Source organism: Ursus americanus, chromosome 19, assembly GCF_024610735.1.
Source record: "Ursus americanus isolate L20-20 chromosome 19, mUrsAme1.1.p, whole genome shotgun sequence".
Lineage (NCBI taxonomy): Eukaryota > Metazoa > Chordata > Mammalia > Carnivora > Ursidae > Ursus > Ursus americanus.
Window position 1 is genome coordinate 37,303,209 of NC_142145.1, and position 25,780 is coordinate 37,328,988.

The 25,780-nt window shown below is 36.4% G+C and overlaps 1 long non-coding RNA gene across 10 annotated transcripts in view; it reads right to left on the reverse strand.

Annotated features, from left to right (window-relative positions):
- LOC123776692 (uncharacterized) overlaps positions 1 to 17,315 on the reverse strand; it is a 130,889-nt gene extending 113,574 nt beyond the window's left edge. For all 10 annotated transcript variants that reach the window (XR_015727718.1, XR_015727716.1, XR_015727721.1 and 7 more), the window contains exon 1: positions 17,028 to 17,315. This is a non-coding gene — a long non-coding RNA (uncharacterized LOC123776692). The remainder of the gene's footprint in view (positions 1 to 17,027) is intronic.
- Positions 17,316 to 25,780: the final 8,465 nt, after the last annotated feature.

The following is a 25,780-nucleotide window of genomic DNA, read 5'->3' on the forward strand; positions in this document are numbered from 1 at the left end:
ACTTCTTTTTACCACGCTATACCCTGTGGATCTTTGTAAGGTACCTTAATACCATTCAAAAGAACATAAATAAATGAATCCCTATCTTCCTAAATGTACTCCTGAGGAATATTAGAACAAATTATAGCTATCACTTGGAGTGAACCAAATGGCATTTATCCTCTCAATCACTGATGAAGTTATTTTTTAGTTGCCTCATTGTCTTTGAGCCACACTAAGGGAGCAATAATGTCACTATGGTTTTATCATCCTTTGATATAGTTTTCTTATGTCACATAGTCATTATAGTACTTGTCACTCTGAGAAGCATTAATTAATTGCCAGCAAAATAAAAAAGATTATAATTGTGATGCAGTTTACACTCATCATTTCACAGAAACATATAATCCTAGAGTTGGAATCTATTTCAAAGGATCAATTGTTCTAGTCCTTGCAATCAGCTGATGATTATTTATAAAGCTCCCAATTACATAAACCCTGCAGGTTCTCCCAGGGCTTTTGAGGGATCTTTACGCTTTCTTCTTCCAATAAACTCAGACAGAACACTGAATATAATAATTTACACACACACAAAAAAAAACCTGTCCTTATCTACAGTAAACATTTTAGTGTTCCTCAAAAACATTTAATACCATAATCAGTAAACATTTTCTATTTCTGGGAAATGGCTATTAGAACTCTCAGTTGAGGGAAAAGAGAAAAAAAATATGCTACATTTTAAAGAGTTGTAAAAATTGAAGTTAAATTACCCTTGGCCACCTGGGTTTACTAAAAGGCAGCCTGATAAGGTTCTGGTACCACTCTATCAGCATGCCGGGTCTCCCTTAATTTCCCCTAGGCTCTATGAGGAGAAAAATAGGGCAAAAAATTGTCCACAGAAAGGGACAAACCTTCAGTCCTGAATCACTTGCATAATGGAAAGTACTGTGCTGCAGGCGTTCCTTGCACATGCCCTCTGCCACAAACCCTGAGAGGAGCTATCTGAAAAAATAACTTGCAAATATTGAGGATGCCTCAGTTCATATCCAGGTGCCCCCTCCAAAACAATTTTTAAAGAAACGAAAGAGAAAAAAAAAAAAACCCTGAATATTCCTGCAAGAAAGGGAGAATGAAATCTCACTCCGTTTGGACATGTGCCAAAAAAACCTGTCAATTATATCAACTCAAATTAATGACGACTGCTGAGTCGCCCCTGTGTGTCATCCTAGCTTTCCTAGTTAGTAGTTATCAGCTCATTTTTTTATTCCCTCTCCCCCCTCAAAAAAATAAAAATTAAAAAAACCTATGAAGTACGAAATCCTTTACCTGTAAAATATATTTTATAGAAGACTTTTGAAGAGATTCAAGAGGCCAAATTGCTTACTTCAAGGAGGGGCAGCATAGTAAATGTGTTTCCCCAATTATGAAATCCTTGTATTTCATTTCACAGATCATACTGTGGGACTGTTGTTTCATGGAGTAAATATTGGAAAACGTTGCACCAGACTTATTAAAATCAGCAACAAGAATGCTCATCCACTTCTCACCATTCCTATTTAATATTCTTTGAAATTTCAATCAATTAAATAAGGCCAATGAAACACATTTAAAAAAGCATAATTATCAGAAAGGGTGTAAGATTATCATAATTTGCCCATGATGTTGATATGAGAATTCATGATGATAAATTACAAAACTTCAACAATTAAGAAGTGCCGTAGACTATATAGGTACAAGAAAAATGCTCAACTATCAATAACTATTTTTAATATAAGCAATGAAGAACTGAAGGATAAGAATGTCCATTTAACATCAATAGAAAAATATAAAATCATTTAGAATATCTTGAAGAATGTAAAGAAAACTTAATAAGACTGAACAGCTTTCTTCCTAAGAGATTTTTTTTTTTTAAAGTGTTTGAGCAAAAAGAGAAATATCCCACATTACTGCACAGAAAGATTATAAAACGATAAGACTTTCCAGGACTCCTGGTAGTCGGTTAAGACTCTGACTTTTGGTTTCAGCTCAGATTGTGATCTCAGGGTCAGAAGATGGAGCCCAGTGTCAGGCTCCATGCTCCACATGGAGTCGGCTTGAGATTCTCTAGCCCTCTGCCCCTCCCCCATGCTCACTCTCTTTCTCTCTGAAATAAGTAAATCTTAAAAAAAAAAAAAAAAGTCTTGGAGCACCTGGGTGGCTCAGTTGATAAGTGTCTGCCTTCAGCTCAGGGCGTGATCCCAGAGTCCTGGGATCGAGCCCCGCATCGGCATCGGGCTCCCTGCTCTGCTGGGAGCCTACCTCTTCCTCTCCCACTCCCCCTGCTTGTGTTCCCTCTCTCGCTGGCTGTCTCTGTCAAATAAATAAAATCTTTAAAAATAAAAATTTTAAAAATTAAAAAAGTCTTTCCAAATTAATTTATAGTGTAATGCATTAAGATAAACATTTACTGGAAATTTTTTGCTAACTTGATGAAATTATTTTAAAGTTGCTGTGGTTAAACAAGAGAAACTAAAATTTCTGAAAATAATCAACTTTTACTATCAAATATAAATACAGATCACAATCTTTTATTAATTGTATCATGGTATTGGCAAAAGAGTCAACAGGTGGATTAATGAAATAAAGTATATAAAACTCTGAAATATTAATAAGTGTAATAACTTCATAAATAAAGGTACCATCACAAGTAAATGGGGAAATAATTGTTCAATACATGATATTGAGAGAATGGACTAAATATATGGAATAGTTAAATAGACATCTTGCCTCCTACAATGCAACAAAGCAAATTCAATAAAACTTAAAGTATTTTAAAAAGCAAAAAAATATAAATACAGATTTTAGGAGAACATACTGACACTGGGGTGGGTATTTTTCTACTTAGGACTCTTATACAAATGAAGAATCCAAGAAGCCAATACTATATATAAATTTATATATATATATATATATAGAGAGAGAGAGAGAGAGAGAGAGACTGGTACATTATAGTCTGGTACATGGTGGAAATCTGTGTGTGTGTATATATATATATATATATATATATATATATATATATATATATATATATCCATTAATAGGAAATGAAATATAAGCTGGTCCCCACAAAGAGAATAATTTGGAACTAGAACAATTGGGTTCTATCTCTAACCTCTCCCTTTAAGGGTGACATAAATTCTCACCCCTGTGATCTCTATCTGCTCCTTTTCTCTCTCTAGCTCAGCTCCCCTGTAACTCTAATCTCAGATACCTTTAGTGGGCTTCCTGCATCTGCAATGTAACTTTGAGCTGAAGTTTCTGCAAAAGACTTGCAAAAACTCTGTGAGGTTGTGTTTCCTATGGGTTTTAAAGGGATAATATGATTTAGCTCATATGTTTTGAGGCATACTAATCCAGAGGGTGACTCAGTTTCTCATGTAAAGCAGGACAGTTTTGAGAGTGAAAGCTCATATAGTTACTCATTAAGGACTAACTGGGGCTGTTCCAGGCCAAAGAGGACCAGTTTCTCCTAGCCTAAGTCACCCTCCAACCAAAGTGGGGTCTTCTGCTAGTCTGATGTGTAGCTCTGTCAACCCAGTGTGGTCCCATGTGACAGGGTAATTCAGGCTGTTGCCAACCAGGCTGCAGGCTAACAGGGCCGACGAGCAGCGTAGGTAGAACGAGAACTACAGAACATGCCCACTCTAACAAGAACTTCAGGAATAAAAACAACGAAGATGGAAACACAAAAAGATCCTGAACTCACCTCCTCCCACTGGCACATGAATCTATAGCTGCATATGGGATCATTTACTCTGGAAAAAACAACCCTAAAAACTGATGATTACACATTGGGCATATGAGAAAAAAAAAATCCTATTGAATCCTATAGGAGAGGCTGAAATAGAAGTTCTCTATAAACTCAACTCCCAAGGTGGTAACTCACAATCAGGAGGCCATTCAAAACCTGAACTTCTCCATGTGGAGCAAAGGGTTTGAACCCTATCAGGCATCACAATTTTTAAGAGGTTCACCTTGGAGACAAGTCCCCAAAACATCTAGCTTTGAAAACCAATAGGGTTCACATTCATGAGACCCACAAGGCTATAGTGATCAGAGAAATGGCTCTTAAAGAACTCAAAAGCTTGGACTCACTTGACACAAGACCTAGTGCAGAAACAGCTGATAACATCCCAACTTCATGTGAAAGAGGCACATTTGCGAATGGTAAAGCATCAGCTTGGAGGGCAGGCATCTACCTTATATATCTGGGATCCTACCAGCTGGGATACTCTCTGGGGACAAAGGTTAGTGGGTACCATATTCACGCCTTTCCCCCCAAAACCCTAAACCTTTTTCTTTTCCCCCCACCCTTGGTCGGTATCATCTTTATCTCTCCCCTCTGCCTTGCTTCAGCCATGGGTGCCATCTTCATATTTTCCCAGTGCCAGAGTGCTCCAGAGTGCCACTGCCTGCTGGAGGGAAACTTTCACATGCGTCTGGATCATAAGATTTTAAAAATACCTTGAGACAAACAAAAATGGAAATACAACATACCGAAACTTATGGGATGCAGCAAAAGTAGTTATAAGAGGGAAATTTAATGATAAATGTCTCTGTTAAGAAACAAGAAAGAGAAACATTATTCAAATGATGTCAAAAGAAAGCTGGGGTAGCAATACTTATTTCAGATAAAATAGACCTTAAAACAAAGACTGTAACAAGAAACAAAGAAGGACACTGTATAATAAAGGAGACAATCCAATGAGAGGTTGTAACAATTATATTTATGCAGGCAACATGGGAGCACCCAAATACATAAACAAGGTAATATATATAAAGGAAATAATCACTAGTAACACAATACTAGGGGACTTACATCAATGGACAGATCATCCCAACAGTGGCTTTGAATGATGCTGGACCAGATGGAACTGACAGATATACTCAGAACATTCGATCCTAAAACAGCAGAACAGACATTCTTTTCAAGAGCACACAAAACATTCCCCAGAGTAGATCACTTATTAGGCCACAAAGTAAGTCTCAACAAGTTAAAAAATTGAAGTCAAAGCATGCATCTTTTCTGAACACAAATGCTCTGAAACTAGAAATCAACCACAAGAAAAAATCTGGAAAGAGCACAGATATACGGAGGTTAAATAACATGCTACTAAACAATGAATGGGTCAACCAAGAAATTAAAGAATAGATTAAAAATTGCATGAAAAGAAATGTAAATTGAAACAGAACCTTTCAAAACCTCTGGGTTTTGCAAAAGAAGTTCTGAGAGGGAAGTTTATAGCAATACAGTCCTACCTCAAGAAGCAAGAAAAATCTCAAATAACCTAATCTTACACCTAAGTAACTAGAAAAAAAATAAAACCGAAAAGCAGCAAAAGGAAGGAAATAATAAATATTAGAGCAGAAATAAAAGATATAGAAATGAAAAAAAAAAGAACAGATTAATGAAACTAAGAGCTGGTTCTTTGAAAAGATCAACAAAATTGATAAACCTCCAGCAAGATTCATTTAAAAAGAGAGAGAGAGAGAGAGAGGACCCAAATAAAATCACTAAATGAAAGAAATAACACCACAGAAACACAACCAATTGTAACAGAATTATTATGAAAACCTATATGCCAAAAAATTAGACAACTTAGAAGAAATGGATAAATTCCTAGAAACATATAACCTACCAAAACTTAAGCAGGAATAGAAAATTTGAACGAACCAATTATCAGCAACAAAACTCAATCAGTAATCAAAAAAGTCTCAAAAACCAAAAGTCCAGGACCAGGTAGTTTCACAGGCAAATTCTACCAAACATTTAAAGAGTTAATACTTACTCTTCTCAAACTATTTGAAAAAATACAAGGGGAAAGAAAACTTCCATATCTATTCCATGAAGCCAGTTATCACACCGATACCAAAACCAGATAAAGATACCACACACACACACACACACACACACACACACACACACACACATCAAAGGACTATAGGCCAATATCTATCATGAATACAGATGCAAAAATTCTCAACAAAATATCAGCAAACTGAATCTAACAATACATTTAAGAAATTCATACACGACGATCGAGTGGGATGTATTCCTGGGATGCAGGGTAGTTTAATATTCACAAAAACCACCGTGATACATCACATCAAGAGACAGGATAAGAACCATATGATCATTTCAATCGATGTAGAAAAAGCATTTGACAAAGTACAACACCCACTCATGATAAAAAGCCTTCAACAAAGTAGGTTTAGAGGGAACATACCTCAACATAATAAAGGCCACATATGAAAAAAATACTGCCAACATCATACTCAAGAGTCGCAAACAGAGGTTTTCCCCTATGGTAAGGACAAAGACAAGAATGTCCACTCTCACCACTTTTATTCACACAGTCCTGGAAGTTCTAGCCACAGCCATCAGACAACACAAGGAAATAAATGCTCCAAATTGGTAAGGGAGAAGTAAAACTATTTGGAGATAACATGATACCATATATAAAAAACCCTTAAGACTCCACCAAAAAAAAAAAAACTACTAGAATAAATGAATTCAGTAAAGTAGCAGGATACAAAATCAATATACAGAAATCCGTTGCATTCCTATACACTAATAACGTAGCAGCAGAAAGAGAACTTCAGAAAATAGTCCTATTTATAATTGCATCAAAAACAATAAAGTACCTAGGAATAAACTTAAAGAGGTAAAAGACCTGTACTCTGAAAACTACAAACATTAATGAAAGAAATTCAAGACGATGCAAAGAAATGGAAAGATTCCACACTCATGGGTTGGAAGAACAAATATTGTTTAAAATGTCTATATTACTCAAAGTGATCTACGGATTTAATGTAACCCCTACCAAAATACCAATAGCATTTATCAGAGATCTAGAATAACCCTAAAATTTGTATGGAACGAAAAAAGACCTCAAATAGCCAAAGCAATCTTGAAAAATAAAAACAAAACTAGAGGTATCACATTCCAGACTTCAAGTTATATTACTAAGCTGTAGTAATCAAAATAGTATGGCATAAATAGACACATAGGTCAATGGAACAGAATAGAAAACCCAGAAATAAACTTGCAATTATATGGTCAATTAATTTGACAAAAGAGGAAAGAATACACAACAGGAAAAAGACCATCTCTTCAACAAATGGTATTGGGAAAACTGGAGAGCTACATGCAAAAGAATGAAACTGGACTACTTTCTTGCACCATACACAAACTCAAAATGGATCAAAGACCTAAAACCATAAAAATCCCAGATGAGTATAAGGAGTAATGTCTTTGGCCTCAGCCATAAGAACATTTTTCTAGGTAGGTCTCCTGCAGCAAGGGAAATAAAAGCAGAAGTAAACTATTGGGACTACATCAAAATAAAAAGTTTCTGTACAGCAGAGGAAATAACAGAACTAAAAGGCAACCTATTGAATGGGAGAAGATATTTGTGAATGACATATCTGATAAAGGGTTAGTATCCAAAATCTATAAATAATTTATAAAACTCAATCCCAAAAACAAATAATCCAATTAAAAATGGGCAGAAGACATGAACAGACATTCTTCCAAAGACATACAGATGACTAACAGACACATGAAAAGATGTTCAACATCAGTCATCATCATCAGGGAAATAAGAACCAAAACTACAATGAATGGCTAAAATCAACAACACAGGAAACAACGGATGTTGGCAAGGATGTAAAGAAAGGGGAACCCTCTTACACTGTTGGTGGGAATGTAAACTGGTGCAGCCACTCTGGAAAACAGTATGGAGGTTCCTCAAAAAATTTAAAATAGAACTACCCCATGATCCAGTAATTGCACTACCCCCCCAAAACCAAAAACACTAATTCAAATGGGTACATACACCCCTATTTTTATTGCAATAGCCAAACTATGGAAACAGTCCAAGTGTTCATCAATCGATGAATGGGTAAAGTGGTGTGTGTGTGTATATATATGTGTATATATATATACATATATATACACATATATACATATATGTATATATACACATACATATATACATATACACGTATACACACACACATACACACACATACACACACACAATGGAATATTGTTCAGCCGTTAAAAATTAAATCTTGCCATTTGCAATAACATGGATAGTGCTACAGAGTATAATGCTAAGCAAAATAAGTCAGAGAAAGACACATAGCATATGATCTCACTCATATGTGGAATTTAAGAAGCAAAACAAAGGAGCAAAGGGAAAAAAAATAAAAGAGATACAAACCAAGAAACAGACTCTTAACTATAGAGAACAAACTGATGGCTACCCAGAGGGGATATGTGGGGGGGTGGGGGGCAGTGGGCGTGGGTGAGAGAAAAAGAGGATGGGGTTTAAAGTGTACACTTACGATAAAAAAAATAAAATGTGATTTAAAAAGAAACAAGAAAGATATCAAACAACTTAACTTTATACTTCAAGAAACTTTAGAAAGATGAACAAATGAAGTCCAAGTTAGTAGGAAGAAGGAAATAAAGACCAGAGAATAAATAAAACAGACACTAAAGAGGCAACAGAAAAGATCAAGGAAACAAAGAGTTGTTCTTTGAGAATATAGAATTGGCAAAACTTCAGCTAGATTCCCCAGGAAAAGGACTCAAAATCAGAAATGAAAGAGTAGATGTAACTGACACCACAGAAGTACAGGGGGTTCATAAGACTTCTATGAACAATTGTGTACTAACAAATTGGACAACATAGAAGAAATGGACAAATTCTCAAAATCATAACCTCCCAAGACTGAATCATGCATAAATAAAGTACCTGAACAAGTGATTACTAGCAAGGCCCTTGTATCGGTAATCAAAAATCTCCCAACAAACAAGAAGTTCAAGAGCAGAGGGCTTCGCTAATGAATTTTGCAAAATACTGAAAGATGATTTAATATCAATCCTTCTCACACTCCCCCCAAAAATAGAGGGAATGCTTTCAACTCATTTTACAAGGCCACCATTACCCTGATCTAAAACCAGACAAGGACTCCGCAAGAAAATTACAGGTCAATATCCTTGATGAACTTAGATTCAAAAATCCTTAAAATATTAGCAAACCAAATTCAACAATACATTAGAAAGATCATATACCATGATCAAGTGGGATTTTTCCAGTGATGCAAAGATGGTTCAACACTCATAAGTCAGTCAATGCGATTCACCACATTAAAATGATGGATAAATATCATATAACCATCTCAGTAGAGGCAGAAAAAGCATCTGACAAAATTCAGCATCCACTTAAGAGGAAAATTTTCAACAATGTGAGTATAGAGAGGGAATATACCTCAACTGAAGGCCACATATGACAAGCCCCCAGCTAATATCATCTTCAATGGTGAAAAGCTGAAAGCTTTTTCTAATATCAAGAACAAGGCAAGAACGTCCACTCCAGCCACTTTTATTCAAAATAGTCCTGGAAGTTCTGGCCAGAGCAATTAGGCAAGAAATAAAAGGTATTCTAAACAGAAAGGAAGAAGTAAAACTCATTTGCAGATGCCATAATATCATATATAGAAAACCCTCAAGATTCTACCAAAAAACTTAGAACAATAAATGAATTCAGTAAACTTGCAGGATACAAAAATCAACATACAAAAATCCGTTTCATTTCTATACACTAATGAACTCTAAGAAATTAAGAAAGTTCTCCCATTTATAGTTTCATCAAAAATCATAAAATACCCAGGAATAAACTTAACCAAGGAGGTGAAAGACTTTACACAGAAAAGCATAAAACATTGATGAAAGAAACTGAAGATGACACAAATAAATAGAAAGATTCTGTGTTCGTGGACTGGAAGAATATTGTTAAAATGTCCATATTACCCAAAGCATTCTTAAGATTCAGCACAATCCCCATGAACAGTCAGTCGAATGGCCTTTATTCACAGAAATAGAGCAAACAATTCTGAAATTTGTATGGAACCACAATATACCCCAAATCACAAAGCAATCTTGAGAAAGAACAAAGCTGGAGGCATCATGTCTCCTGATTTCAAACTATATAGCAATCTTCTTTCCTTCCTTCCTTCCTTCCTGCCTGCCTGGAACATAGGTATGATTCAGGTTCGGTTAGAAGCTTTACAGGTGATTTGGAGAATGGTAGCAGTGAGCTAACAATTGTGAACCTATCTCCAGATAGCTTTTACATAACAAAGAAAACTCAGTCTTAATTAAGCCACAGTTAAGGTCAGACTTTGATATAAGTTGCTAGATGCAATTCATAAAATATATATCCACACACATCCAAGCATCATTTGATCTAATGGAACAATGATCTCCCTTTTCATCTAAGATTTAATATCTTTTCCTATGCTTTGGATCCTATCCATTCCTGCCATTCTGGAAAAATTATACAATCTATTCCATTCCATTTTGGTATATGCAACATTTCTTCCTATCATGTTCAAGTCACTCTTAAGTTTTTTTAAAAAAGAGGAAAAGAAAAAACACTATTTTAGCCCCCACAACACTTCCCAAGACTTCACTATTTATTTCATCTTTTGTACATAAAAAAATCATTTAAAAATCATCTATATTAACTGTCACCATTTTTTCCACTTTCTGTTCCATTTTCTTGCTTCTTGCTCAATTATCAACTTACTTTAATCTGATCTCCAATCTTCACCAAAATGGCAGTTGCTAAAATACAAATGACTTTTAGGACGTAATTTTGAATAAATTTTGTTTTTCAGTTTTCATCTTATTTGACATCTGCCTGGTATTAGGCACTTGAGAATATTCCCTCTCCTTTTTTTGACCCTTAATTTTTTTAGCCTCTCAGACATCACGTTCTTCTTATTCCCTTGGCTATTTCTTTCCCCTTTGGCCTCCTTTGCAAAATAATTTTGCTTTATCTGGCTTTTAGTGGAGTTCTTCAATGACAGATTCTAACCTCCTCCTTGTCTCACTCTAGGCTGTATCCTGAAACAATTTCATTTATCCCTACAATGTCCATTACCACTGTAGACAGATAACTCAAAATTTTATGTTTCAAACCCCCAGACCAAACTTCGCATCTCCATAATCTTACATAAAACTCTTCCCTCAATCTCAAATTTGAGGTCTTAACTATTATCTTCAAAATTATGGTGTTCAAAAAATCAAACTCAAAATATATGCCCAAATCTTATCTTTTTCCAGTATTTTATTTACTAGTGACTGGTACCACCATACTAGTTACACAATCCTGGTAACTAGAAGTCATCCTTGACATTTCTTACTTCTTTATCCTCATGTCCAATCTATTACCAAGCTCTACCAGATTTTATTCCTAAAATATCTTTCAAAGTCTTCCAACTCCATCTCCAATACGCTCATAGAATGCACATACACTTCATTTTCATTGCATGTGTTATAGTTATAAGTTATAAATGACAGGACTATGTTATATGTAATGTTCATACAAGTTATATTATAAATTATATGGGAACTTCTGTGAGAAGTTTTTTTAAAGATTTTATTGATTGATTGATTGATTTAGAGAGCATTAGTCAGGGAAGAGGCAAAGGAAGAGGGAGAGGATCTCAAGCACATTCCACACTAAGCGTGGAGCCCAATGTGGGGCTTGATCTCACGACCCTGAGATCATGACTGAAGCCAAAATCAAGAGTTGGATGCTTTACCGACTGAGCCACCCAGGCTCTGTGGAAAGTTTTAATAAAAATCTGATTAGACTTTACATGAGGACACGTCCATACCTGTTTACCATTCTATCTCTACTAACTGTTTTAACACCTTGACGACAGTAGATACTCCAGAAATTTATATTGATAGAATACATATACAGCTCCATAGACACTTAGGTCTGTTTCAAATTAGCTTTCAGTACAGTTTCTGCTGTGACAAGAACTGTACCACAATTGAACTCTTTGTATTAGGTCTTGTGTGATCGTATGATTCCCCTTCTTTTAAACCTTCTTCATTTGACCTCTGCTCTGAGTAGTCACTGCTTTCATATAGCTTTTGATTGTCTATTTTTCCATTTTTTTGTTTTACACTAAGAAAATATCAGGAAACACATTTTCTGCTTTGATTAAACTATCATTTCATTTTTGGCAATTTATATAGGTCATGCACCATGTTATTGCTGGGAAGTAGCTCAAGATGGTAATATAAGACATAAAACCTATGCTCCAGGTCACACAATCTGGTGGGAGAGACATACTTTTACAAAAGTCTGATTGTTAGAATTCAATTTCAAATGCAAGTGACAGAAAACCCTGAATAACAGAAGCTCAAACAAGACCTAAATGTAACCTTCTCATTAAACATAGGTAGTACAGTAACACAACGGGAGTCCCATGATAATTAAGATCACAGGCTGTTATAAAGAAGATAAGAAATAACAAGTGTTGGCAAGGACGTGGAGAAAAAGGAACCCTCATGCACCACTGGTGTGACTGTAAAGTGGTGTAACCACCATAAAAAACATTATAAATGTTCCACAAAAAAATAAAAGGAACTACCGTATAATGCACTTATTCTTCTTAGTATTTATCCAAGGAAAACAAAAAGAGATATTCACCCCTATGTTTATTTCAGGATTATTTTTAATAACCAGGATATGGAAGCAACTTAAGTGTTCATCAACAGGTGAATAAAAATGTGCTCTATGTACATAATAGAATATTACTCAGCCATAAAAAAACAATGAAATCTTGCCATTCATGACAACATAGATGGACCAAGAGGGTATTATGCTAAGTGAAATAAGACAAAAACACAAATACCATATGACTTTGCTTATATGTTGAATCTAAGAAAACAACTAAAAAAGAGAAATAGACTAATAAATACAGAGAACAAACTAGTAGTTACCAGAGAAAGAGAGTTGAGGGGGGAGTTAGGTGAAGGGAATTAAGAGGTACAATTTCAGTTACAAAATAAATAAGTCATGGGGCTGAAAAGGACAATATAGGGAATATGGTCAATATTGTAAAAAACTGTGTGGTACTGCATGGTAACTACTCTCATGGTCAACACTTTGTAATGTAATTATTGAATTATGTTGTGCACCTGGTCCTAGTAGAATATTTAATATTGACTATACTCTAAAAAGAATCACAGATTATTTTCTTCCCCTAGCCCAACATGGCTACTCCTGTTCCAACCATTTTATCTATATTCTGAACAGCAACAAGATAGAAAAGGAAGAAAATGGACATGTGTCCTTCTTTTCATGACATTTTCTGGATCTTTCACATGCCAATTCTACTTGTTTCTCTTTGACAAATCTTAGCCACAAATCTGCTCCTAGCTGAAATGGTGCTTGGGAAACTATCTGCTAAAAAAATAATCAGTTCTAATACTGAGGAAGAAGGTGAGAACGGATACTGGGAAGCATCCTCTACCAAAGAAAGAAACTCTACTATACAGGGGAAAATGATAAATAACCTAGAAGAGTAAACAAAATGTAATGAGTGAACATAGGAGAAAGTACTTCTGACTTGGAAAACATTTCACCACCGTGAGAAATAGTTCTTGATATATGAAAAAAAATTAACAAACAGATAAAAAAGAGAAAAGCAAGGAAGAGACCTAATCAAGGTATGAAACCCAAAAACTACTAAGTAGTGAGAAGAGAGAGGAGTAGTTCGGAATGGCCAGACCCCTGTAGATGGTGAGTGTAGCAGGGGGGAAAAATGCCATTGTGATGGGGACATAAGGATGGAAAGGTAGGTTGAATTTAAGATACTGAGAACCGCCAATGACAGACTGAACACATTCTTGGCATTGATAAACAGTCAAGAAAATTTGACCATTTTATTATTTTTGTTGATGTTCAGCTATTCATTTCTCTATTTTTTATCATTCTTCCATTATTTCTGAACACTTATAACCAGTACTTTCAACGTTCAGTATTGCAGATAGTGGAAATTTTGGCTTTGCTACTATCCCAGTTTCCAGTTTTGACACCTTGAAACATCATTGCTACTTTATAACAGAGGAATTCACAGAATGGAAACAGTCATCAATGTCCTGGTTCATCCTGTTTTGTTGAAATTATATTCCTCAGAGGCACAGGCACCAATGAGAATGCATGTAACAAATCTGAAATGTGCTCTTATGATGAACCAGCTTTTTAAAGTAAAGAAACTGATTTCTCCCCTGCATTCAGACCCAAGAGCCTCTGCTTCTCCAGCCAGATAAGGGACATGCCCCTCTCTTCTCAGGGTATTGGTAGGGGGGGAATGGGATGGAGCAAGACAGGACCAACAGCTGCTTCTTGTCAACCTCCAGGACCGGTTTGCGAAAACAGCCATCTGCAAAGGGCTCGGGCTAAAGAGCAATCACTGGCTATAGACACACGTTATTAGGAAAGCAGCAGGGAAGGAGTTTTGCTTCCTGATGCATGAATATTTGTATCAGGGGCTTTGTTTTAGTTCTCTTGCTGGGAGGAGTTCAGATTGGTAAAGTGAAAACAAAACATCCATGCCTCTGATATTTATGTTGCCAGTTATTTTTCTGCTTCCTGTAATTACACAAGACATGACTAATACCAGTTTTACTTTCTGAAACTCATTCTGCAATGAAGACATTTGACCACATTTTCTTCTGGCCTGTGGAAATTGTATGAGGTCACATGACCTACATACCTTTACTACAATATCCTAGAGAGAAAGACAATGCTGTTCTAGAAAGAGCTAAAAGTGTTGCTTGTAACAATTGCAAGTACAGAAACATGTTCACCCTGGAAAATGGAAGACTGTTGAAAAGAGGTCCATGAATGAAGAAGTTGGATTTTTTTCATTTTTCACTTTATATTCTATGTAAGGTATAAACTTTCAAACTGTTCTTCAATTAATTCCTGAGCCTGGCTTTTACAATTTATTTCAACACACACACATTTCTAATCAAGCTCCCTATTGAGCACGTAATGTCTCCACCAGCAGAGAGTAATTCAGAGGGAACATAGCTTTCACCTGGTCTCATCAGCCTATGGGTTTGAGGGGTCATATTAGGACAACACTGAGCTGATAACTGTCCCACCACAGGGGGTCACTGACAACCCCTAGACTCCTCACTTGTTTCTGGGAGCCACAGGAGATGCCTCCCACCCTGTGTTCCAGGAGTGGACAGGTCCCCATTGTGCATCTCAAGTCACGTGGTGCAAGAGGCCCTCCCTCTCAGAGACAGTAGCGTGCCCAGGCCCAGCGGCAGGTCCTGCTGGCTCGAGGCTGCAGAATATGCAGGGTGTGTATTGCTTTGCTTTTACTCTTCATTGTTCCAAAGCTGCACTACATTCCACAGGGGGAGTTGGGGCTCTCTGCAACTGCCGTTGCACGGTTATCTACTAGGATCTGAAGCAGCACAATTTATGCTAAAGTGTCCTTAGTAAAAACAGTCCCTTAAAGTTTTCTTTGTTGTGGTTGGTTGGTTTTTATAGTCTCTTTCTAGGGCTCAGGCCTGGTCCCTGTGGGCTCAGTTGGGAGACCAGTCATAGAGGTCTCAGATTCCCCTGCTTTCCCATTTCTGCCTCCAGGCACTGAGCATAATGGTCATCCGATCCAGCGTGCATATACTTACTGGGAGGGGTTGGGGAGCTGCAAGATAGGGTCAGTTAAGATCACACTTCCCATACTAATTAATGCAGTATTTTCAAAAGCACTCACAGCCTTAGAAATATTTATAAAATTTAATGCCTCTCTCAGGACTTAAAAAACAAATTTACCTTCACAATTTCACTATCAGAAGAAAATCAAATAGTGGCAGTCACGCTGGGTTGCTCCCCAAGGACCTGTGCGGCAACCTCTATAATGGACTCGTCATAAGACTTATTTTCTTGGTCTAGGGTGCAGCCTCCCAATGATTTCAGTGTTCCCACCTCTTACATGACACCAGGTTTTGGGTGGGGGTTGGGGAAAAAAAATTTACCCTTGGTTATCTGGGCTGCAAACCAACATTGCTTACGTCTAATATTTCATGCCCCCCGCCACCCACCCAAACACATACAAAGATCCTTCAGCTTCTCCCCACCATGCCCCAGCTCTTGCAGGGACCTCTCAAACTCTCCCTCCACTTACCAACCAGCTCAAAAAGCAATTTAAGAAAAATTCACACAAGAACTCCACAGCATTAGCCATTAAGGGAATGCAAATTAAAACCACGAGTTACCCCTGTGCCAATTCTAACTTCAAAATGGTTAAAATTACAAGGAAAAAAGGTTAAAATATCAAGTGCTGGCGAAGATACAAAGTAACTGGAACTCTCATATACTGCTGGTGTGAAAGCAGAATGCTACCACTACTCAGGAAAGCAATTCAATGGTTTCAGATAAAGTGAACAGACATTAACCATGTATCTCGCAACCCAAATCCTGGGTATTTTACCAAAAGGAATGAAAACTTAGGTTCACCCCCAAAAACTTAAGTTTAATTTTTGTTTATATAACTTTTTTTTGCATAATTGTCAAAATATGGAAATAATTCAGAATCCTTTAACCCAAGAGTGGATAAACAAAGTGTGGTATGTCATGTCAATGCCCTACTACTCAGCAGTGTAAAAGAAGCAAATTATCAGTTCAGAAAGCAACATGGAGGACTCCCACATGCACTTTGCTAAGAGAAGCCAGATCCCAAAGGCTTTATGTGCTTTGACTCCCTTTATAGGACAAGGCGGAACTTTAAGGATGGGGGCAAATCATTAGTTACAATGGAGGGGAGTTTGTGTTGACTGTGAAAGAGAAGCACAGAGAATTTTGGGGGGTTGATGGAACTATTTTGTGTTCTATATTTGTCAAAGCCAAAGAATTGTGCTTCACAAAGAATGAATTTAACCGTATGTAAATTTTTTTTTTTTTTTTTAATAGGGCTCTGTTACCAGTTTCTCCTGTAAGGAGCTTAGAAGTTTCCACTCCACCCTAACAGGTAAAAAGCTGAACAGCCTAAAATAAACAAACAAAAACCCAGCAGCTGTTCTTGCATCCTTAAAAGAGGGGAATACACAGGGCAAACCACTGGCCTCAAGACTACAAAAAAACAACAGAGAAATACAGAGAATAACAACTTACCAGAGCAGGGACTGGTGAGAGGAATCTTCTGTAAGAACCAGGGCCAAGGCAGGAAAACCTGAGCTCCGACCGACGAATTACTGGAGGCTTATTGTGAACTAGTCTGAGAGCTACAAAATCCAGGGGACCCAGTCATGGTGAGGCCCCCACAAGTTGTGAGATTTACCTCCAGGAGCTCAACCAGATTCCCACAGCAAATATCAGAGAAAAATCCCCTTGGGCGTCAGGCAGAGGGAGAGGGAAAGGAGCCATTTTGAAATTCGCCAGAGCCCTCTGTTCTCCTTAAATAGGCCTGCCAGCAGGAGAAACTAATTAACCAGAGCTTAACCTGCTGGGGTTTTATCAGAGCCTAACTGACACAGGGAAGGTTAAATGCCAAATTTCAACCCAATCAAGCCAACCTGTTAAGGGGGTGGGAGGGAGGGAGACTGAGAAACACTTGTGAATTTCACAGTCCAGAGGCACAGGCTCAGTATAAGACTGAGACCTGATCATAGGACCATCGAATACGCCCCTCCCCAGTACCTCACCCCCTCAGTACTAAAGCCCAATTTACAACAAGTCATGTCTATCTATCAAGAAAAAATATAAGGCATTCCATAAGGCCAAAAGCACAATTTGGAGAGAAAGAGCAGCATCAGAATCAGACATAGCAGGGGTGTTGGAATTATCTGACTGGGAATGTTTTAAACTATGATTAATATGTTAAGAACTCTGCTGGATAAAGCAGACAGTATGCAAGAACACATGGACAATGTAAGCAGAAAGACAGAAATCCTTAGGAAAAAACAAAAAGAAATGATGAAGATATAAAAGCTGTAACAGAAATAAAGAATGCATTTGGGGGCACCTGTGTGGCTCCGTCGGTTAAGCATCTGCCTTTGTCTCAGGTATGATCCTGGGGTCCCAGGATCAAGCCCCCCATTGGGGTCCCTGCTCAGGAGGAAGCCTGCTACTCCTTCTCCCTCCACCTGCTGCCCTCCCTGCTTGTGCTCTCTCTCTTTCTATCAAATCAATACAAACTTTTTTTTTTTTTTTTAGAAGAATGCATTTGAGAGGCTTAGTAGTAGACTGGACATAACCTAGAAATGAAAAGAATCTATACAGTAGAATTTTCAAAAACAGAAAAGCAAAGAAAACAACGAGTAAAAAACGTATTTAAGGACTATGGAAAAACTACAGAAGGCGTAATGTACACATAACAGGAATAACAAAAAAGAAAGAGAAAGGGAATATCTGAAACAATAACGACCAAGAATTCCCCCAAATTAATGTCAGACACCAAGCTTCAGATCCAAGAAGCTCAGAGAACACTAAACAGGATAAATGTGAAAAAATAAAAATAAAAAATACAGTCAGGCAAACCATTTTTGAATTAGCGAAAGTTAAAGGGAAAAAAACACACAAACCTCTGAAAGAAGCCAGGGGCAAAAGAACCTTAAACTATACAGGAATAAAGATAAGAATTAAATCTGACTTCTCAGAAACCATGCAAACAAAAAAAGAGTGGACAAAAATAGTTTTAAATTCTTCCAACCTCAATTCTGTACCCTGCAAAATTATCCTTCAAAAGTGAAAGAGTGAAGGAGAAAAGCACATTTTTCTCAAACAAAAATTGAGGGACTTTGTTGCCAGTGAACTTGCTTTGCAATAAGTTCTTTAGAGAGAAGGAAAAAAATATAGGTCAGAAACTTGGATATGCATAAAGAAAGAAAGAACATTGAGGAAAGAATAAATGAAGGCAAAATAAAAAGATCTTATTTTTTTCTTATTCTTAACTGACCTAACATATAACAGTTTATTCAAAATAATAGCAACAATGTATTCAATTACATCCATTTATATATTAGGTATATATATGCTTATGCATGCTTATATAAATTAAACTAATGACAGCAATACTACAAGGGATCAGAGGAAGTAGGATATTTGTTATTATAAGGTACTCACACTACCTGTCAAGTGGTATAGTGTTATTTGAAGTGGACTTGGATTAGTTATAAACTCCAGAGCAACCACTAAAAGAAGAAGAGAGGAAGAAGAAGAAGGGCTGATACGCTAAGAAAGGAGAGAAATGGAATCATAAAATGCTCAATTAAAACCACAAAAGGCAGAAAAAGAGTGAAAGACAAAAATAGGAACAAAGAACAAGAACAAAAAGTAGCATGTAGCAATGAGTATGGTAGACATTAATCTGGCTCTATCCGTAATCATGTGGAATGTCAATGATCTAAATATACAAATTAAAAGATTAGAGTAGATCACAAAGTATGACCCAGCTGTATCTTGTTTATAAGAAACCTGCTTTAAATATTAAGACACATAGAGATTAAAGGTAAATAGGCAGAGAAAATATACCATGGTAGCAACAGTAAAAAGATACAATAAAAGTAGCAATAAAAAGCAATAGTAGCATATTAATTTCAGACAAAGCAGATTTCAAAGTAAGGAAAATAATCAGACATAAAGAAGTACCTTATCTGTTGATACAAGGTCAATTCTCTAAGGAGACATAACAATTCTTAATGTATATGCCCCTAACAACAGACTATGGAATTACATGAGGCAGAGAGTAATAGAGTTGCAAGGAGACGCAATCCCTATCAAAATACCATTGACATTTTTCACAGAACTGGAAAAAATAATCATAAGATTTGTATGGAACCAGAAAAGACCCTGAATAGCCAGAGGAATATTGAAAAAGAAAACCAAAATTGGAGGCATCATAACACCTGACTTCAAGCTCTATTACAAAGCTATGATCACCAAGACAGCATGGTACTGGCACAAAAAGAGACACATAGATCAATGGAACAGAGTAGAGAACCCAGAAATGGACCCTCAACTCTATGTTCAACTAATCTTTGACAAAGCAGGTAGGAATATCCAATGGAAAAAAGTCTCTTCAACAAATGGTGTTGGGAAAATTGGACAGCCACAAGCAGAAGAAGGAAACTGGACCATTCTCTTACACCATACACAAAGATAAATTAAAAATGGATGAAAGACCTAAATGTGAGACAGGAATCCATCAAAATCCTCAAGGAGAACACAGGCAGCAACCCCTTCAACCTTGGCCACAGCAACTTCTTGCAAGACACATTTTCAAAAGCAAGGGAAACAAAAACAAAAATGAACTACTGGGACTTCATCAAGATCAAAACCTTCTGCACAGCAAAGGAAACAGTCAACAACACTAAAAAGGCAACCTATGGAATGGGAGAGGATATTTGCAAATGACATATCTTATAAAGGGTTATTATCCAAAACCTATAAAGAACTTATCCAACTCAACACCCAAAAAACAAATAATCCAGTCAAGAAATGGACAGAAGACATGAACAGACATTTCTCCAAAGAAGACATACAAATGGCCAACAGACACAGGAAAAACATGCCCCACATCACCTGTCATCAGGGAAATACAAATCAAAACCACAATGAGATACCACCTCACACCAGTCAGAATGACTAAAATAAGCAAGACAGGAAATAACAAATGTTGGCGAAGATGTGGAGAAAGGGAAACCCTCCTACATTGTGTTGGTGGGAATGCAAGCTAGTACAACCACTCTGGAAAACAGTATGGAGGTTCCTCAAGAAGTTAAAAATAGAGCTACCCTACAACCCAGCAATTGCACTTCTAGGTATTTATCCCAAAGATACAGACATAGTGAAAAGAAGGGGCACATGCACCCCTAATGTTCATAGCAGCAATGTCCACAATAGCCAGACTGTGGAAGGAACTGAGATGTCCTTCAACAGATGAATGAATAAAGAAGAAGTGGTTCATATATGCAATGGAATATTACTCAGCCATCAGAAAGGATGAATACCCACCATTTACATCAACATGGATGCAACTGGAGGGGATTATGCTAAGTGAAATAAGTCAAATAGAGAAAGACAATTATCATAGCATTTCACTTATATGTGGAACATAAGCAATAGCATGGAGGACCATAGGGGAAGAGAGGGAAGACTGAATGGGAAGAAATCAGAGAGGGAGACAAACGATGAGAGACTCTTGACTCTGGGACCAAACTAAGGGTTGTGGAAGGGGAGGTGGGTGGGAGGATGGGGTAACTGGGTGATGGGCATTCAGTAGGGCACATGATGAGCACTGGGTGTTGTACACAACTGATGAACTATTACTACATCTGAAACAAATGATGTACTATATGTTGGCTAATTGAATTTAAATAAAAAATAAATAAACTCTGGGGAAAAAAAAAAGAATTGCAAGGAGAAATAGATGAAATAGTCTCATCATTTGAGACTTCAACAGTCTTTTTTCAGAAACAGACAGATCCAGCAGAGAAAATCAGTAAGGGTACAGTTGATTTCAGCAACACCATCAATCAACTGGATGTAAGTGGCATTCATAGACTACTTCATGCAACAACAGCAGAATGTGCATTTTTCTCAAGCTCACATGGAAAATTCACTAATGCAGACCACATTCTGGGCCACAAAACATACCTTAGCACATTTAAAAGTTAGAAATCATACAATGCCCGCTCTCAGACCACAGTGGAATTAAATTAGAAATCAATAACAGAAAGATAACTAAAAAAATCCCAAAATATGTGGAGATCAAACAACATACTTCTAAATAACACACAGGTCAAAGAAGATACCTCAAAAGAACTTAAATTTTTTTTCATTTTTAATTGAAGAATAATTAACATACAATATTATATTAGTTTCAGGTATATAACATAGTGATTTGACAACTATATATGTTATGAAATGCCCACCATATAAGTATAGTTAATGAAAACACAACTTTTCAAAATTTGTGAGATGCAGTGAAAACAGTGCTTAGAGGAAAATTTATAGCATTGAACATATATATTAGAAGAGAAGAAAAATCTAAAATAATCTAATTAATTACTAAGCTCTCTAGAGGGGCTAAGAGAAAAGAGAGACAAATTACTAATACCAGAAATGAAAGAAGGGTTATCACTGCTGATCCCATGAGAAACAAAAAAATAAATAAATAAATAATGAAGGAATATTATGAACAATTCTACACCCACAAATCTGATAACCTAGATGAAATCAACCAATTCCTTGAAAGACACAAGCTGCCAAAACGTATATGAGAAGAAATAGATAATCTGACTAGATCTATATCTGTTTAAAATTTGAGTTAATAGTTAATAATAATAAGACCGCATCAAAGGGATTATCTTTTAGTGCCAGAAAGTGAAGTATTTCTCAAATAGAATGGGGCATATTGAACAGGCACAGGAGCCAAACTTAAAGAGCCCAGTGGCCAAAACTGGAGTGATTTGAGCAAAAATAAATAAATATAATACTGAATTATAACACATAGCATAAAATAAATACTCATAAGCCCATACTGACATATGTAAATTAGTGAATAAATTCTGAATTTATGGGAGAGAATTCTTCCTTACAGAATTCTAATTAATAAAAGCTGATGGGATAAGAGAACATCACCATTAGAATGCCACAGTCCTAATTATTATAGGCAAGATCCACCAGTGGGGCAAAAGTCTGTAACTAACAGATATTTGTGTAGTGGCAAACTGGGAAGTGTGAAGCCTGATGAACCCTTAATCTAGTGACAAAGGTTAACATCACCACTGAAAAGACATATCAGACTTATATGCCCTATGATGTGATGGGGCACCAAGAAAGTCACATCACTTTTGAGAGATTCTTGCCAAAAATTCAGAACCTCAAACTAATCATCACAGAACATCAGTCAAACTCAAATTGAGGTACATTCTATTATAAAACTATCAATATTCCTCAAAGGTATCAGGAAAGACTGAGAAACTATCACAGATTGGAGAAAACCAAGCAGTCCTAACAACTAAATGCAATGTGGGATCCTGGAATGGATACCAGGAAAGAAAAATGATGCCCGTGAAGAAACTCATACTTCCAAGTTGAAGCTTCAGTTAGCAGTATTGTACTGATGTTCATTTCTTAGCTTTGATAATTGTGCTGTGGTTATGCAAGATATCGATGTTTGGGAAAATTGACTGAAGAGTATATAGAAACTGTATCTTCATCCTGTATACTCTGTAGAGAGAAACTGTAGATACCTTTCATTCCAATCTAGCACCATGATGTTCGTTCTAAGCTTTCCCTTTTTCTTATTTGCAACTTCTCTCTACCACAGTGAGAAGCCTGGCTCTCATTATTTAGCAACTTTTCTCTAAGTCTAGAATTATTTCAAAACATACATTTAAAAAAATATCTTTAGAAACATGTGAGAGTTCAGGGAAAATGTGGTCTCAATTAATAAACCCTGAAAACATTTCATCCCCAGCTCAGCCTCAGAGATATATAAATATTATATTATCAAAATAAAAGCTTTATAACCGTATTAAGGTTGTGCAGGAAATGGCATTCTACCTCACAACATGTAGATGTATGTTTTATGTTTGTGTAGCTGAAGGGTTAATTCCTGGAGTTTCCTTCATACAAAAGACAAGTCTGCCCCAAATGTGAGTCCAAGACTCTATTTCCGGAGAAGAGAAGAACCATTGGAAACTTGTAAATGACAGTTTGTTCCTACTTCCTCTCATCGAGATTCCACATCTTTATGTCTGGATTCCTCCAGGGCAACCTGTTAACAATAATATAATTTGGGACTTCACTATGTGCTATGTATGTAGTATGAAAAAAAAAAGGCCACTTTTGTGTGGGTAATTATAGAGCCTTATGATATCTCTGCAATGAAAACGAGATTTTATGATAAATGCCAAAGCCTCCATTTCAAAAACTGAACAAAATTTAGCTAGCTAAATTTAGGGCAATAAAATAAGAGTCCAATCAAGAGTATTCTTTGGCTTTGGGCCCACCTCATTCATTTGATTGTGAATAGAATACATTTCCACTCACAATAATCACTTGCCTTCCAGCACTTGGTTATTCTGAGAGAGGCAACAAGTATCAAAAACCGTATTTGGTCCATAATAGCTGCTTTTTGACATGAAGGATCTATTGATGTTTATTTTTGCCAGCTCAAGCTGGCCATATGCTTGTTGACAGTTGACCTGAACAATCAATCAAGATACGTTTCCTTTTCTTGGTTGGCAGGGCATGCAATTTATATCCAGCAGCCCCTTCCCTTCTTCTTTTCGAAAGATTGTTTCTTCTGGTCCCAGTGTCCTACTAGAGACAGAAGTCAAGATTCAGCATGCATCATACGTTATTGTTGCAATAGAATAATATGTGTATAGAATATATACATTGTTTTATGTATTATTATATATGGTATAATAATACATATATATACATATACATACATATATATAAAGAGTATAACATCATCTTTGACCTTGGAATATTATTGTTCCAAAAGAAATTTGACACTGAAATCACCCCAAATTTTATTTGTTTTACCATGGACCCTATTATCCAGCAGCAGATAAAGTTTGGGGCTTTTGGGAAATGTTCTTTATCAAGTTGAGGAAGCTCTCTTCTATTCCTAGTTTGTTAAGAATTTTCATCACGAATGAATGTTGAAATTTGTGAATTGTTTTCTTGACAAATTTGACATCGTTGGATTTGATTTATTCATATTTCGCTGAGGAATTTGGCTTCTGTGTTTATGAGAGAACATGCACTTTTCCTTTCTTATCCTTCAATTGGTAAATACATTTACAAGTAATCCAAATCCTCTTTCAAGTCACTCTATACCATTTCACAGGTAGTAGGAGTACCTTACAACAAAATATTCCCTTATAGTATTGCTGTCAATAATTTCACTTACCTATAAGCTATACATTATTGCTATTATTATTTTAAACATACTCTAATCCGCCAGGTCAATTAATAATAAGAAAAATTGATTTTATTATTATTTCTTCTCTAATACTTTTCCTTTCTTTATGTAGATCTAAATTTCTGATCTAATTCATTTTCCTTCTTTCTGAAGAATTTCTTTAAATGTTTCTTGCAAGGCAGGTCTTCCAGTAATAAATTTCCTCAATTTAAGTTTGTCTAAGAAAGTCCTTTTTTGAAGGATAAATTCCAGACTGGTGGTTTTTTTTTTTTTTCTTTTAACACCTTAAATGTTTTACTCCATTCTCTTCTTGCTAGCATGGTTTCTCAAGAGAAGAGTGACGTAATTCTTACCCCTGCTTGCTGTATGTTATGTGTCTTTCCTTCTTAGTCTCAAGACTTTTCGTTGTCTTTGCTTTTCTGAAATCTGAATATGACATGCTTATGTTGAGTGTTTTGTTTTGTTTTGTTTTGGCATTTAGCCTGCATGCTGTTCTTGCAGCTTCCTGCAACGGCGGTTTGTCATCAATCATTAGTTTTTGAAAATGTTCAGACATTGTTGCTTCAAATATTTCTCTTCCTTTCTCTCTTTCTTCTCCTGGTGCTCCCACTGTGTGTATTATATCTTTTGTAGTTATCCCACAGTTCCTGGATATTATGTTCTGTCCTTTTTATTCTTTTTTCTGTGTTTCAGTTGTGAAAATTTCTATTGTCATTTCTTCAAGCTCAGAGAATTTTTCCTTGGCCGTAGTAAGTCTACTAATGAGTCCATTAAAGTCCATTATTCATTTCTGTTATGGTGGGGTTTTTTCCCAGCCTTTCGTTTTGATTCATTGAGTTCCCGTTTCTCTGCTTACATTACTCATCTGTTCTTACATTTGTCCACTTTCCCATTACACCCTTCATCAGGTCATTGATAATTGTTTTAAATTCCTGTTCTGTTAATTCTGACATCTCTGCCGTATCTGGCTCCAATGCTGCTT